Source organism: Felis catus, chromosome B2 (assembly GCF_018350175.1).
Source record: "Felis catus isolate Fca126 chromosome B2, F.catus_Fca126_mat1.0, whole genome shotgun sequence".
Lineage (NCBI taxonomy): Eukaryota > Metazoa > Chordata > Mammalia > Carnivora > Felidae > Felis > Felis catus.
The window spans coordinates 143,354,454-143,371,967 of record NC_058372.1 but is presented as its reverse complement, the minus strand read 5'-3'; the positions used below and the strand labels follow the sequence as shown (position 1 = coordinate 143,371,967).

Sequence of the window (17,514 nt, the reverse complement as noted above, 5' to 3'; positions counted from 1 at the left end):
CTTTTGATTGGAGCATTTAGTCCATTTACATTCAGAGTAATTATTGAACAATATGAATTTAGTGCCATTGTGTTACCCGTAAAGTTGGTGTTTCTGATGATGTTCCCTGTTCCTTTCTAGTCTTTGTGGGAAAGAAATTTTAATATTTTTTGCAGGGCTGAACTTCTCTAGTTTTTGTTTGTCTGAGAGATTCTTTATCTCTCCTTCTATTCTGAATGATAGGCTTGCTGGATAAAGTATTCTTGGCTGCATACTTTTTGCATTCAGCACATTGAATATATCATGCCATCTCCTTCTGGGCCTGCCAAGTTCTTGTGGAGAGATCTGCAAACCTGATTTCTCTTCCCTTGTAGATTAAGGACATTTTCCCCCTTGCTTGTTTCAGGATTCTTTCCTTGTCTGTGTATTTTGTAAATTTTACTATGATATGTGTTGGTGTTGGCTGGCTTTTGTTGATTTTGTTGGGAGTTATGCCTCTTGGATTTTGATATTTGTTTCCTTCCCTAGATTAGGGAAGTTTTCAGCTATAATTTGCTCAAGTAAATCTTCTGCCCCCTTTGCTCTCTTTTGTTCTCCTGGGACTCCTATGATATGAATGTTTTTATGCTTTATGGAATTGCTGAGTTTCCTAAGTCTACATTTGTGTTGTAATACTTTTCTTTCCCTCTTCACTTCAGCTTCATTATTTTCCCTAATTTTATCTTCTATATCACTGATTTATTCCTCGACATTGTCCATCCTTGTTATCATTATATCCAGTTGGTTTTGCATCTTGGTAATAGCATTTTTTAAAAAAATTTCAGCCTGACTAGTTTTTCATTCTTTTATCTCTGCAGTAAGGGATCCTCTAGTGTCTTCTATGGTTTTTCAAGCCCAGATAGTATCCTTATGATTACTGTTTTAAATTCTGGTTCAGGCATATTACTTTTATCTGTTTTGATTAAATCTCTTGCCGTGACCTTTTCTTATTCTTTCTTTTGGGGTAAATTACTCTGTTTTGTCATTTTGTCTAGGTCACTGTGTGTGTGTGTGTGTGTGTGTGTGTGTGTTTTAGGAAAGCCTGTTATCCTTTCTCTTCCTGAGAATATGGCTATATTAAGAAGAGGTCCTATACTGTCCAGGGCCTGGAGCTTCAGAAAGTGTTTCAGAGTGTGCAGCCTGCTGTGGTGTCTTGGCTGCTCTTTCCCTTAGGTCAGTCCTCTGCAGAGTTTCTCCTGGCCTGCAGTGGGGAGTGTTTGTATCTTGTCCAGTGTGTGGTGAGTTTTAACTAGGTGTATTTTGGTCTGTTTGTTAAAAGAGTCTAGATCTGGGGTGCCTGGGGGTCTTAGTCGGTTGAGCGTCTGACTTTGGCTCAGGTCATGATCTCATGGCTCGTGAGTTTGAGCCCCATGTCAGGCTCTGTGCTGACACTTCAGCTCCTGGAGCCTGCTTTGGATTCTGTGTCTCCTTCTCTTTCTGCCCCTCCTCCACTCGTGCTCTGTCTCTCTCTCCTTCAAAAATAAATAAACATTAAAAAAATAAAAAACAAAGAGGCTAGATCCCATTCCCCCTAGAGTTAAAGCTTTGCACCACTCTATGATCAGTAGACTTGGTGCCTGTGAGGCGTTTGTGTTGGTCTTCTGAGGGAGGGCCTGCTGTGCTGATTCTCAGGCTGAGTTTCCCTAGTAAAGATGCACCTGCAGAGTGTAGAGGGGTGGGGCTTGGTGTAAGCAGCTCAAACCTCCAGTGGGGGTGCTATGCTGCTCACTGAGGTCTGTGAGCGCTGATGGGCAGGGGTCGCGAGCAGAAATGGTGTGGCCCTACTCTCTTGTCTCCTAAGCAGGGAGTTCACACTGGCTACTGTTTAGGAAACCCTCACAGAAGAGTGAACGATCTCCCCTCTTGTGTCCCCAGCTTCTGTCAGATCCCTGCCATCACTCTGTCTGTGTCCGAGCTGTATGCCTCTGAGGCAGCGTAGTACTCCTGTGTTTTATCCCAGATGTGTGGCTGCGTTTCAAAACTCCAAATTTTAGGGACCTGGCATGGCGAGGACCCACACTGATCCTCTGGGGGAAGGTCTCCCCACGCTGTGGCTGGTGCCAGTTAGTCCCAGAAAAACCATCACACAGTCCCCCGGGAGTTTATGGTAAAGTGAGGCAAAAGGTCAGCACCAAGGTTTTCTGCCCTCAGCCGGTGTCTCTATTCCTATGCTAATGAACGGGGCGGCACGTTGACACTCACCAGCTCTTTTGTTCCCAGAGAGGCCATGCCACCTCTCCCAAATGCACTCCAAGAAGGGGGAACTGCTCTCCTAGTGCGACCCAGAGGATCCTCAAACCACTCTGTCTGCTCCTGGGCCCCTGTCCTCCTTTTCCACGGGATCACTGGTGTGGCCACCAGGCGCCACATGGTGGTGGTGCATACTTCTAAAACTTCAGACTTTGGGCTCCACTGCCTGTAAAACTTTGTGGTAATCAGTTGCTCTCATTTTCCCAGTCAATGGTTTTGGGAGAAGTGTTTCTCTTGTGCAGTCCCCTGCGTGCTGCTTTCTCTCTGTTCTCTCTCTCTGTCTCCCTTTTGTCTCCAAGATCAAAGGTCCCTCCCCTCTGCAGCATCCATGATTCTTTTCTTCCAGAATTATGTCTCCACAGCTCCTATCTTCTACAATGTGGCTTCTTTTCTCCCTCTAGTTCTGCAGTTTGTCCTTTCAGCATTCAGCTTGATTTCTTGGGGGTTGGGAATGATTTGATATTTATCTAGCTGTGTTTGAGGGATGATGCAAGGATAGGGTCCTCCCACTGCTCCACCATTTTAACTCTGGATTTTGATCATTTTAATTAGTGTGTGGTGGCCTCTCATTATTGTACTGTTTTAATACCAGTGATCTTGAGCATCTTTTCATATCCCATCATTGCATCAGGAATGGAAAACATCAGTGCAGACAGAAGGAATTACCTCTGACCTGCATATGCCAATTTTTCTTTTACTAGAATATGCTCATCTGCAGTGTTCCATCTGTATATTTACTTCAGTGAAGTGTCTGTTCAGATCTTTTGTGTGTTTTTCAGTTGGATTTTTTTTTCTTACTGTGAGTTTTAAAAGTTATTTGTAGGGGTGGCTGGATGGCTCAGTCATATGAGTGTTTGATTCTTGCTTGTGGCTCAGGTCATGATCTCACAGTTTGTGGGATCGAGCCCCGTGTGAGGTTGTGGGCTGACAGCATGGAGCCTGGTTGGGATTCTCTCTCTCCCTCTCTCTCTCCTCTTCCCCCACTTGCACTCTCTCAAAATAAATAAATAATCTAAAAAAAATTTTTTTAAAAAGTTCTTTATACATGTTTGGTTCAACTTCTTTATCAGATATGTGTTTTGCAAATATTTTCTCCCAGCCTGTGGCTTGTCTTCTCACTCTTTTAACATTGTCTTTCCTAGAGCAGACATTTTCAAATTTTAATGAGTCTGACTTATTAATTTTTATTTTATGGATGGTGCTTTTGGTATTATACCCAAAGAGTCATTGCCAAATCAAAGGTCACATACATTCCATTCTATATTTTCTTCTAGAAGTTTTGTAGTTTTGCATTTTACCTTTAGGGTCTATTCTGAGTTAATTTTTGTGAAGAATTTAAATTTAAATAATCATTTGTTTCATATATCCATTTTGTACCACAGTGTGACTAATTTGGGTTAATCTGTGATCTTTTTGTCCATTACTCAGATCACTCAAGACTTTATTGCGTGCATGTGTTTTGTTGTTACCAGTGTTCACTCTCAAGTGGTTGCCTTTTCCTTCTCGACTGACTTCGAACTATGTTCTTTCTCACTATCTTAGCTGGGGTGGATGTTCTTTCAGCATGGTTGCACCTCTTATATTAAAATCAATTCCCGGGGCGCCTGGGTGGCGCAGTCAGTTAAGCCTCCGACTTCAGCCAGGTCACGATCTCGCGGTCCGTGAGTTCGAGCCCCGCGTCAGGCTCTGGGCTGATGGCTCAGAGCCTGGAGCCTGCTTCCGATTCTGTGTCTCCCTCTCTCTCTGCCCCTCCCCCGTTCATGCTCTGTCTCTCTCTGTCCCAAAAATAAATAAAAACATTGAAAAAAAATTAAAAAAAAAACGTTGAAAAAAAAATTTAAAATCAATTCCCTTAGTCAATATCTCATTTGTTGGAATCCTATAGTGATAACTCCAGAATTGGAGAATTGTTGCAAAGGGTTTATATGCTTTGAACTTGACATACCCAGGTAAAATAGAAATGAACACACTCAGGTCAGAGGTAAGTTATTCTGTCTGCATTGATATTTTTCTCTCCTGATACAGTGTTCTGTCCAGCTCCCTTCTTAACCTGGGAATCTGCATCCACCTGACCCCTGTCTGTTGGCTGACTCCCATCACAGATTCTTGGAAGTCCTGTGTCCAATGAGGAAAATGCAGAAAACTGTAAGTCAGAAGTTCATGAGCTCACTATCTAGTTATTCTTGCTGCTGGTTCTGTTCCAGTCTTGAGGTTGGATTGTCCTGCATGGTTGCTGCTTAGATACTAGATGTTTTAGATTTAACTTAGACCCTTGGCTAGAGTAGTCATGTCTTACCTTTAAAATTCTTGGTGGGTTCATATTTCACTTTCAAACCTGCATATGCCTTTGTGACTTCCAGAAGTAATTAAAATTAGATAGTGTGTTTATGCCTAGAACCTCAGCCTTCATCCTTCCCATGAGTCTGTGTGGATTCTGGTTCTAGTTCTCCTGTTCAGCCCATCCTGCTCCACCTGAACTTGATGGGCCATCTCTTTCCCTCCTTCTCTCTCTGTCTCTCCCCCCACCTCTCCCCACCCACTGCTAGACCCTCCTTAACTCCTGAAGTCTCCCATGTGGGCACAGCCTGAAGTATCCTTTCTCTCTGGGAGCCACACACATATTTTCTATATCCATACAAGAGCACACACTGACTTGACACTCCCTCTCTCAGCCTCTTCTCTGCCTTCCTCGTTCACCCTGCTCTCCATGCCCTCTGCTTGCCCTCTAGCAACTGAACTCTGGCACAGTTTCCCAAGCCTGTCGATAACACTCCATCTGTCCTCCTGGTCTTTGCACAAATGTCCCTCTGACTCTCCAGACCAGGTCATGTTTGCTCCCGAAGGACTGGCCAAACATCAGCTCTTTCTGGGAGTCACTGTGCTCCTCACCCTTCACGTCCTGCACTTCAGGGTTGCTTCTTGTTCATCCAACTCACAGAGCCCTCTCCTTATGTTAATTGATTGATTAACTGAGCCAATATATAAAGAAGCGAATACATTTGCTGCTGGATCAATTTGCCAGCTTAGAGACAAAGGAGGTTTTTGCTTTACCAAATATTCAAATATTATGAAATTCCCTTGTGGGCTGAATCTCTCTCCTACACACAGGAAGCAGCACATGGAAAGAAAAGGAAACCGGGTGAAGAGTGGAGGTTAGCGAGGGTACCGAGAACGTGGGCAGAGGGCAGGGGGTGAGGGTCGGTGCCCTGTCCAGGGCAGCCTGGAGGGGAGTGAGCTTGGGACTGGTGTGAGAAACAGGTCATTTCAGTGTTGTTGACGAGCTGGTTCTACCCTCCTTGGGCAGGTAGATTCCTCTGGTGACAGAGGATAGACTCTACTGCAGTCACAGCTAATATATACATTTTCAGTGGGGGTGGGGGTGGGGGGTGACAGGGAGAGGATATCACAAATGCTTGTTCTTGGGAGGCAAAAAAGCCTTAGATATTGCAATGGTCTATGGCCCTCCAAACGGCCTCAGTCCACGAAGAGATGTATAGTATATCTGTGGTATTAAAACTTTATGCAAGGGGGCGATTAGGAACAAAATGCCTAAAATGGCTTCTGGGGAGAAGGATGGTGATGATAAGAAGGTTGGGAAAAACTGGGCTGACAGATGGCCTTAAAGCCAAGGAAGGGGTTCTGGCCAGACATACCCTGGAAAATGGTGAAGTTCCTGCATGTCCCAAAGGTGCCCAGTCGAGGGGTGAGCAGGGCTGAGGTCAGCTACTCTGTGGTGCAGCGCTGAGCCTTGTCCGCCCACAGGGGGCTCATACGTTTGTACATGGCAACCTGTGTGCTCCTGGAGGCCCTCGACCTGGCAGTCCTGCCTGCTCATGCTCGAGCCTGACATGACAGTGTTGGAAGGTTCAGACTAAAATAAGAGGTGAAGTTATCGGTAGGTCACCTGGGCAGAGATTTGATCGTAGAGAGCACTGCACCATCACTAGGGTGAAGCGGGAATGCAGGTCATTTTAAGGACAGGTGTGTCCTTCTAGAACGAGACATGTTGGTTCTGCTCCCCAAGTGGAAAGTGCCCTGGAGCAAGGTGGTGTGGGAGTGGAGCACGAAGCCCAGAAACACCGGCCGTCCCCGTACTTTTGTGACGTGGGGGTGCTCCAGAAGCTCTAGAGGTTATCAGCTGAAAGTCAAGGCTAGCAGAAATGCTGATGCACTTGTTCTGTTACCAGGAACCGGTTATACTATCCTAAGTCAGAACCCTTTTGTTTGCCTTTTGGAATCCTCTAATCCTGAAAGTCCCAAAGGAAAACCAGAGAGAGAAAAAGAACTGCAGAAAAGTGGGAAAATTGCCAATTTATTTTTCCCCCAAAACGTTGACTCTGGGTTGGCCTGTGGCAATGCATTAGTAACGAGTCTGTTTATATATATACACTTTCACTGATACAAAATCAATGCATAAGTGTGAAACAAACATTTAAAGGCAATCTGTTTGGCAGTGCTGAGTGCCCAGGGATGGTTGTGATTTTGTGTCCTACATTACAGGATGGTGAAGGCGTCGGCATCCCTCTCCTTGAAATAGGGGGCTGTCTGGGGGGGTTGGGGGCCGTGACAGGGCACAGGTGAGGTCAGGGCTGTGGGCTCTGCTTCATCCCACACCCACATCAAGCCACACCAAGGGCTATCCGGTGACATGTGTGGGTACACTGGCCCGGGCCCACCTCGCTGACTAGGAAACATCTCCAACTCTCGGCTGTCGTGAGGGTGGGTCGTTCTCATTTTCACATGAGACCGGCATGCTCCGTGCCACAGACTGATGGAGCTTCTTTGCTGTTTTCTACAAATGGAAAAGTTGGATTGTTTCTTTTCTTGGGGGAAAGCTGTTTAGTTCTGTGGGTGAGGAGGAAGGCCGTCTCCCCTAGTTTCACCCGACCAGGTGTGCTGCCAGGCCTGTCGTTAACATCTTGAGCTTAGTCTCACTACCTTCTGACAGGGCCGAGCAGCATGGTGGCCACAGTGACAAACACGGAGAGGGCAGGCCTAGACACGCGGGCCAGAGCGTGGCAGGAAGAGAGGCACGCATGGCGTCCAGGTTCCAAAGAGGCAACGGGGATGAGCAAGTAGCAGCTTTGGGAACAATGATAGAGTGGGTTTGCATTTCATCCTCTCCTGTGTGACCCCATCCTGGCCCTGTCTCCTTCCTTAGAGCAGCGACGTAACCAGTCGCCCGTAGTTTGGAGCCTGGGCAGAAAGTCTAGATCTCCCAGGGAATGCAGATGGTGCAAACTCACTGGACTGTCATCACTCCCCGCTCCCCAATACGATTTCTGGGTCCTAAGATAAAACCATTTTCAATTTTATTAGACAGTGAGTGCCAGCTTGCTCTCCAAAGCAATCGTCTCCTACTCTGGATACATTCATCTTAATTTTTTGCTAGTTTTATGGGTAAAAAGTGCTGTCTCTAACTTGGTTTGGACTCTTCTGATCACCAGTGGGATTGAGCACTTTTTTTTTTCTTTCTCCCAATTAATTTATTGGCTGTTTGGATTCCTTTCTCTGAGAACTGCATGGACCTTGCCTTTGCGTGTTTTTGGGGGGTGTGGTTTTCTTAGATTTGTAAGTTTTTAAAAAGTATCCTATTTGGAAATTAATCCTTAGTTCGTTCTATGTAGGGCAAAGACTTTTTCCAGTCTGTGACTTCTCTCTTAATTCTGTTTGTGGCATCTCCTGAAAAACTGAAGCTTTAATTTGACAGAGTCGGACATTCTCCTTTCTCATTCATGCTTTCTGTGTCACGTTTAGGAGAACCTTACTACCGTGAAGTCATAAATATATTCTTATACTTTTTCCTAATAATTTTAAGACATTTTGCTTCTTTCCACATTTGGGTCTTTGATCAATCTGATGTTGATTTTGGAGGTATGCATCACATTTAACTTTTTTTTTTTTATTGAAGTATAATTAACATACAGTGTGATATTAGTGTCAGGTATATAATACAGTGATTCAACAATTCTGTACATGACTCAGTTCTTATCACAGTAAGTGTGCTAATTTAACTTTTTAATATTGATAGTCAACTGCTCTAATACTCTTTACTGGGGTGATTCATCAGTTCTCCACTGGTTGATATTGCCATCCTGTCATCCACCAAGTTTCCAGATATAAACAGATCAATTTCTGGGCTCTCTTTCTGATTCATTGAACCTTGTATCAATTTGTGCACCAACCATAAACTTCTTAGAACAGTTCTATTGAGGTATAATTAACATACAAGACACTGCATGTATTTAGTTTTTCATTTCATAGTTCTATTTATAGGTTCTAGCTTCTTTTTTTTTTTTTGCATTGATTTAGTATTTCTTTATTTCCTTGTTTATTTTTATTTGAGTATAGTGAACACACAATGTTACATTAGTTTCAGGTGCATGGCATAGTGGTTCAACAAGTTTATACGTGATGCTGTGCTCAACATCTGTCACTTTACATTGCTATTACAATGCCATTGGCTATATCACCCATGCTGTGTCTTTTATTCCTGTGACTTTTTCATTCCATAACTGGAAGCCTGTATCTTCCACTCCCCTTCACCCACTGTGCCCATCCCCCACCCTCTCTCCTTTGGCAACCATCCGTTTGTTCTCTGTAGCTATAGGTTCTAGCTTCTCGACCTGAAATTTATTTCATTAATTCTTGCATTTTTTAAAAATTTGCTTCCTGTTTTAGCTGCATCCAATAAATGTTGATATGTAGTTCTTCTGTCGCTTGTTCTAAGTATTTTGGAACTTTCATGTGAGTTTTTCCTTAACCTTAACCCATGAATTTTTACAGAAATCTACCTTTTAATTTCCAAGGATATTTTTAATTTTTTCAATTAAAAAATGTGCTATTTCCAATTGTATTGCACTGTGATCACAGATCCTGGTTTTCATGATATGAATATTTTGGAGCGTGTTGAGAATTGCTTTGTTTTCATAAAAGATTGTATATTACCTGTTTACTGGGATGAAGATCAAGCTGCTTGATTGCATTGCTTTAATCACTTGTGCTCTTATTATACTTGATGTAACAATTTCTGATGGCTATGTGTTAAAAAAACACCCTCATTATAATGGTGGATTTGTCAATTTCTCCTTTTTTTTAAAGTTTATTTTGAGAGAGAGAGTGCACACCAGTGGGGGAGGGGTAGAGAGAGAGAGAGAGAGAGAGAGAATCATGAGCGGGCTTGAACTCACGAACCATGAGATCATGATCTGAGCCAAAACCAAGAGTTGGATGCTTAACTAACTGAACCCCCCGGGCACCCCTGTCAATTTCTCCTTTTAATTCTGATAATTTTGGTTTTTTTTTTTAACACATAGCCATCAGAAACTGTTACATTAAGTATAATAAGAGCACAAAAGCACAAACATATATTTGAAGGGAATTTTGTTAGGTAAAGCAAATTAATGATTTTTACATCTTATTGGTTGTTTATCCCTTTTATTATTAAGTAATCTCTGCCTTTCTCTTCATTCATATTTTTTTCTTTAATTTTATTTGAACAAATTAATATTGCTAAACTAGCTTTCAAGTGAAAGACTAGATAGTCAAAACATAAAGAAATAAATCTGAGAGTTTGTCTTTTAATTGGTGAGTCAAATACATTTATATTTATTATAGTTACTCTATATTTGGACTTCTTTCTATCATTTCATTTTATATCCACCATGTTTTTCTTTGGTTCTCATTTTTTCTTTACCACATTCTGTTGAAGTAGAGATGTTTTTTCTTTTTTTCCTTTCTTCTCTTTCTCTCTCTCTTTTAACATTTTCTGTCTTGTTCCTTTACTGATTTGGAAATTATTTATTTGGTTTCTATTTACATATATATATTTTTCTAATTTTAATATTTCTAACTATCTAAAGCTAATAAATGTCTCTTTCCTACTCTTGAAAAGACAGTGACCTTAGAATGCTTTGAATTCTCTTTAAATTCACTTTAAATTCTCCTGTTTTAGAATAGAGATAGATAGGAATTTGATGGTAATTAAACATGAACAAAAACAAGGTGAAATTTTACTCTTACGTGTGAGAGCCGAGGAAGAAATGTTACGGGCTTAGCACTATTAACTGTGTGACACAGAGTGAGTTACTTAATCCTGTGATTCCATTTCTTCATCTGTAAATGGTTTTAATACCTACTTGTTAGGGTGTTGGGGATTTGATGAGTTGGTGAATGTAATATACTTAGAACAGTGCCTGGAATATAGTAAGTGCTGTTTACGAGTTTGCTAATTGTTACCAGACGTTACCTGGATGTCAAGTGGTAAGAATACCTGAAATAAAAATCTGTTGAGGATCCAAATGATATGGCCAATAGCAATATTTTAATATGTAAAAGAGGAATGAAAAATGTATCACCTATCTTGACAAGTAGAAGAAAACATCTGAAAGCAATCAAAGGAGAGTTAATAAAGAACAATTAAGTGTATTAACTGTGAACAATAGTCCAATCAAATGTGCCCTTAGGAAAACTGGCTTTGGGCAGGAGGTTCCTGGAGAGAAAAGGAGGGATGGTGAGTAAGAAGGGCAGTGGTGAATAGAAGAGGCTCCATGGGTAAATCAATGTGTTCTTATGGAACATGAGTCAACAATATGATCTAAATAGTGTAAAAGGCAAAACCACATTTGGGTGTGGTAACAAACCCAGGCTGAATAGTGGGACATACTTCATTATTCCATTTCCTTTGGCTCTTGCAGGGCCCTCGGCAGACTTTTTTTTTTTTTTTTTTTTTTTTTTTTTAACGTTTCTGAAAATCGCATGTTGCAGAATGTGGAGAGGAGGGCAGGGATCCTGATCTGGAGTTTGGAGAGCAAGAGGGATAGGGAAAGCTTATGATAAGCAGCAGCGTGATGCTGACAGTGCCTTGTGGCTTGTGCTTGGAAGAGAGAGGCTTCGATTATTCTGGTTAGTCAAGAAGAGTGGGGTCAGAAATCGCAGTGTGATGCTGCCAGCGGGGGCAACAGACACTGAACGAGGGAGTAACCTAAGCACAGAACGGATCGGTCAGTGGGATAGGCGACCACCAGGGTCTAGGAATGATGCCAGGAACATGATGGGCTCAGACAACTGCCTTTCAGGCTGACTTTGGCGTAAACACGAGCTCCAAGCTGCCCTGAGAAAGCACGGTGGTCAGCTAAGCCCGGCGAGGTGCCTGTCCTCTGGAATTCTCCGGGTACAGACTCGGCCAGTCCCCGCACCCGGGACTGCGCGAGGAGCACAAAACCTTGTCTGTGATTAAAACCACACTCAGGAGTGGGTCATTCAGGCACCCTGGGGCTGCCTTATGCTGACTGATGGTGATAATTCCATTTCCCATGATTTCTCGAGTGTGCTTTTCATCTGTATTCATTCTATTTCATGAGAAAGCCATAAAGGGGTCCTTTCCACTACCATTGACACACGTGATCTTCACCAACTGGGAGGAAACAGGGAAAGGTAGTGCGGGGCCAGAAAAGAAATCGATGTTGATCTGTGAATGGGTCTTGTCACACTGGCCAGTGTCTATCCTGCAGTCAGATGGAATGCCACTTCTCTGAGTTGCCTTCCTGGACCTCTCTCACTGGAGTAGACTCTTCCCCCACCCACCCTTCAGGTGACACCTTTGTCGGGTAGACCCGCAGTGATCTATTTGCTTACTTATTCATTGTCTGCCTCCCTCATTTCATGTAAGATCCTCTGAGCTGGGTGCCGGTCCTGTGTTTTTAACAGCGATGTCACCCAATACTTAGAAGTGTGTCTTTCATGTAATAATGATAATTATTATTTTTGGACCAACAAGAGGCAGCTCTGTAAGGTAGTATGTTTTGAATGGCTAGCCACTTGGATCCTTTTAGGAAACATGTCTCTCTGAATCTCTGTGAAGTAAGGGTACAGGTAGGAAAGGTCAAGGGTAAACATAGATAGGATTATTACTTAGGACTTTCTAGTTTTGGCAGGTTCATCAAAATGCCTAGAAAAGCCTGGATTTTTGCTTTGAGTGGCCAAAGATGTACCTACAAGAGCAGGAACATCTGATGGGATAAAAAGTTGATTGGAGCAAAAAGCTGAAGTTAGAGACACAAATGTTCTCTCTCACCTTCTTTCGTAGGTGATCAGATGCCAGTTTGCCTGGGACAGTCCTGGCTTACACCTGCTGTCCTGGCGTAATTCTGATAGTGCTCCTTTACAACCTCAGAGGTTTCCTGATTTGGGTGATAAGTCATATGGCCATGTTGTCTGTAAGATTCAGTCCACCCCTTCCAACACCCAGTCAGCCTGGGGCCACAGTGTATGTTGAGCTGAAGATGGTATGTGCTAGAAGGGATAGGAACTTGTGATTTTGGAGTTCATAAATTATGGAGGAGAATCACACATATTTCTTGACACTCATAATATGATTCTCTTAAGATTCTGCTACTCAAATGCTCTTTGTGCTTTTAAGTTTTCATGACTTCAGAACATTTGGGGCCATAGCTACAGGGGTGATAGGTCTTGGTGTCGTTATAGTCAGGCAACGTATGCTACATGATCTTAAGACAACATGGCTGGGTCACCATGTCTTCCCAGGATAAAACTTCCTCAATTTTGGGGGCACCTGGGTGGCTCAGTCAGCTAAGTGTCTGATTCTTGATTTTGGCTCAGCTCACGATCATACCGTTCATGGGTTTGAGGCCCCTGCTTGGGATTCTCTCTCCCTCTCTCTCTCTGTCAATAAATAAATAAACTTAAAAAACCCCCCACAAAAAAAAACCCAATAAAAACATACATAAAACTTAGTCAATTTATTTACAGCTCTGAACTCTTTAGAACCCAGGAAAGCCTGCTCTTAAGGAGCCCTTCGGGGAACAGGGAGATAGGTCCTCATAATTGTGCCTCCCTTTAATCTTAATCCAAGCTTCTAAACACCTATCCCTTTCATCTTGAAGAGGAGTCTTTTCCCAGGAGGCTTTTGATCCTTCAAGCAAAGAGACACCTGAAAGAATGCTCAGCCCATGCCCAGATATGTCAGAATACCCGGGTCCACAGATGGGACACCAATAAAGTCTGCTAACACAAGCAGCTGTCTGACATATTCGGCCACTTTTAAGTGGTTGATCATTAATGTATGCACTTAAAGGTTGGGGAAGGTCACTGAGTGGTTCCAACAGAAGAACATATCACCCCATTACACCAAAGTGGTAAGAAGATTAATTTCCCAAACGAGAGTGGGTGATGTGGCCAAGAGGAGAGGGCCACATGCTTGCTAGATCTGAATGCCCCGATTACTTCTTCTGGGATATTATGTTAAAAGTGCGGGTTTAGTCAGTGAAAATCAGAGACACAGATCATCTGAAGCAACGCATCAGTGATGCAGGCACAGGGGCTGGACGAAATGCTGCCCTAATGCACTTTGTCCGTTGCAATTTGTCTGTGAATTGCATTAAGAGAAACGACACTGAATATAACACATGATGCCATTTCATGTGTGGTGTATTGCAATGTAATATCAATAAGTTACTTGCCATGTTAATTTGCCTGTGTATCCAGACCTTAGGGCGACCTGACAGCTCAAGATAGCAGATGCTCTGATTTTTCCACTTTCCATGGTCTTTATCACCGTTGTTTAAAGTGTTTGCATAGTAATCTACTGGGTTGGTATCCCATAATTTAAATATTCTTCTACTTTTGTGTGTTTAGATTGTTTTGGGTTTTTTTCTATCGCAAATACTATAGAAGCTGGAAGTATGCATGCATGTTTTCCCACGTTTTAGATTAGTTACTTAAGATGAGTATTTGCAAAGAGGGGAAAGATTAAAGACAGCAGGAAGCAGAGGGTCTGAGGAGCAGTGACTTGGCTAAGACGTCTCTTTGTCCGTACAGCATTTCTCATGCCCTTATGTCATCTGTCTACACAGGTTGGTGAAGAACTTGACAATCTGATGATTGATTACTTTGTGGACCTTGAATGGAAACACTGCACCCCTATTATATCAGGGGGAGGAAGTGAAGTGAGGAAAAACCTCTTGTCTAGATACAATATTGCTTTTTGTACAACAGAGTATGAAATACATGTATTTTTGAAACTTTAAAAAAATGTTTATTTATTTTTGAGAGAGAGAGAGAGAGAGAGAGAGCGCGAGCGAGCAAGCACGAGCCGGGGAGGAGCATAGAGAGACGGGGACAGAGGATCCGTGCTGACAGCAGCAAGCCTGATGTGGGGCTTGAACTCATGAAGCAGGAGATTGTGACCTGAGCTGAAGTCGGATGCAAACTGGGCCATCCAGGTGCCCTGAAATATTTGCATGTCTATGTTACTTGTCTTGTTTCAAGCTTGTTGTATTTTTTTCTTTCCTTTGCATTCTCTCAAAGCAGGTTGATGGCCCATGGGAGGAATTATTTCCTTGGGCAAACAGATAGAAGACACTTGTACAAAAGGCAAAGAACACATCTTTCAGATGCCCTCCCTTGTTCTGTTGAATGGCTTCAAAGAAGAGTTTACTGGGGAGACCTGGGTGGCTCAGTCGGTTAAAAGTCTGACTTCAGTCCAAGTCATGATCTCATGGTTCACGGGTTCGGGCCCCACACTGGGCTCTGTGCTGACAGCTCAGAACCTGGAGCCTGTTTAAGATTCTGTGTCTCCCTCTCTCTCTGCCCCTCCCCTGCTCACACTCTGTCTCTCTCAAAAGTAAATAAAAGTAAAAAAAAGAGAAGAGTTTACTGTTTTTATTTTCTTTATTAGGAATTAAAATAGGAGACTTTTGATGAGGTCTTGTTTTAAAGAAGCTATTTTCTTTGAGAAAACAAGTGCTTTCCCTTTTGATGCTTGAGATTGATGTGATGAGATTTAGGAAAAACTTATATGACAGTTGCTTGTGTTTCTTCTGGGTGATTTGTTTAGAGTTATGTGTACATCTAAGATGCTTTAAAGTCTTTATAACAGATTTCTCACTTTCATATGGGAGATATAACAGCAGAATGATGGAATCTTGTAGTCTCTGGTTGCTGGAATTGTCCACCTTTGTAGAAGCATTAGAAAATGCTGAGAGGGATTTCATGGGGTTATTTTGTTGGTGTTGTTGTTTACTTACTTATCTTTGAGAGAAAGAGGATGGGGCAGGGGGTGGGGAGACAGAATCCCAAGGAGGCTCTGTGATACCAGTGCAGAACCCGACATGGGGTTCGAAACTGTGAACCGTGAGATCATGACCTGAGCCCAAATCGAGTTGGATTGCTTAACTGACTGAGCCACCCAGGTGCCCTGATTTCATGGAGTTTTAAAGTAGGGTGCCCAGGCATGCTGGGTAAGGTCAGAGCGAACCCAAAGAGAGTGCCTACTGTGTGCCAGGCACACAGCTGTGTGCTGTACAACTGTCTGCCCATTTAATTCTCAACCCTAGGGGGTAGGAACCATTATGCCCCCCCGTTTCACTCAGCATCAGTAGAAGAATTTGGACAAATGGACCAATAAACTTGGTTTTCTAGCTAAATGCTTGATCCACTGTATTGTCCTTGGGGCCATGAAGCTGTTCCCCACTTCCAGAAGGTGACCACTTTGTTGAGGCTTCTCTAGGGTCAGAAGTGGCTGCTGATTGCCACTCCCAAAGAGGTGCATTCTAAGAACAGAAGAAAATCATTGCCAAGGAGAATGGTTATTGGGCCTGGTTTTAGCAATTTGCGAAGTCCAATAAAAAATAAATCCCAAAGCAGTCATATGTTTCAAATCTGAATGTTAACAGCTGTGCTCTTATTTCTTTGCTGACTATAACTACAATGCTAAGCCTTTTCTCTGTGTTTAGAAAAAGCTCTGCCTTCACCTTAATGTTCTGGCCATACCACCCAACTGTCCTTTCCAAATTTACCCCCAATTCCTTATTTCTTTCTTTAGATATTTATTTCTTTAAAAAAAATTTTTTTTTCAACATTTATTTATTTTTGGGACAGAGAGAGACAGAGCACGAACGGGGGAGGGGCAGAGAGAGAGGGAGACACAGAATCAGAAACAGGCTCCAGGCTCTGAGCCATCAGCCCAGAGCCCGACGCGGGGCTCGAACTCACCGACCGCGAGATTATGACCTGGCTGAAGTCGGACGCTTAACCGACTGTGCCACCCAGGCGCCCCGGAGATATTTATTTCTTTTTAAGGAGAGATCTCTACAGGGCTGAGGTTTTAAAACAGCAAATTGTGCTAAATTCTTAATCCTCCTCTAACATCTGTTTATGTTTTTGGAATATATATATATATATATATATATGTAATGTTTTTAAGAGGTCTTTTTACCCCTGTCCAAAAAGGAACTCTAAGAACCAATTTTTTCTTTATTTCCTTCCTTTTTCTTCCTGCCTTCCTGCCTACCTGCCTTCCTTTTCTTTTTTGGGTTTTTTTTTTTTAGATTACTTTAAGGGGAAATAATCCCTTAATGTGTGTCCAAGAACACTGAAAGATGTTTGGACATTTTCTATTCCTTTCTGGCCTCTGAGTTCTGAGTCACTGAGTTTGTATTTTTAAGTCAGCACCTATGGGCAAAGTTGTCTTTCAAAACTAAACTAGTCCCCATGATTTAAAATGCCAACCAACCAATGAGCCAAAAAATCCACTCCCTAAAAAAAAAAAAAGGATCAAACCAACCAAAACCCACTCAAATTTAACCAAAAACCTCTGCAAAAAAATCAGGTCTTCATTTTGGATCAAAGCCAGACAACATTTTCCCCAAATTCCTCCTGCTCTATAGAGAGAGTACATCTCTGAACATGCCAAACGGAAATTCAGATCTGAGCAACTCTTTTAAAATTCTTATCTTTTAAATATTCATAATTTTACAGCTCTTTACTATCATAAATTCTTTTCATTACAAAGCTCACCTTGGAAAGAGGGAGGAGTGAGTTCGGAAGGCGCTGCTTTCCTGGCTCCCTGCTTGCTCAGAAAGTGTCTGGTAATGGGATGGCAGGACACCCAGCTGTGGGTGCTGGAGGGTTCTTAGCTCCAATCTGTGAGGACTGAGATGTGTCCCTCCAAGTCTATCATCACCCAGGTTAGACAGGCCCCACTGAAGCCTCTCTGGTGGGTGGGAATTCTTGGAGGCAGTGATGCCTGAATTTTCTAAGGATGAGCCTAGGATAGCCATTAAGCTAGAAGGGCATAGGGTTGGGGACCTAACTTACAGCTGCATTTGCATGGTGCTTTATACAATATTGAGATGATCTTTCCTTTATTCATCAGAGAATGTAGAGAGGGCTACTGGCCAGGACTGTGGGGTGGGGTGAGGGAAGGAAGACCACTACTTTCAGCCC

General features: G+C 42.7%; 1 long non-coding RNA gene across 5 annotated transcripts in view; it reads left to right on the top strand.

Annotated features, from left to right (window-relative positions):
- Nucleotides 1-17,514, top strand: part of LOC102901343 — a 181,900-nt gene that overhangs the window by 11,969 nt on the left and 152,417 nt on the right. For 4 of the 5 annotated variants that reach the window (XR_002742543.2, XR_006598462.1, XR_002742542.2 and 1 more), the window contains exon 2: nt 4,294-4,413. This is a non-coding gene — a long non-coding RNA (uncharacterized LOC102901343). Of the gene's footprint in view, nt 1-4,293; nt 4,414-14,141; nt 14,412-17,514 lie in introns of those variants that run through there. The other variant, XR_440378.4, reaches the window with a different exon arrangement.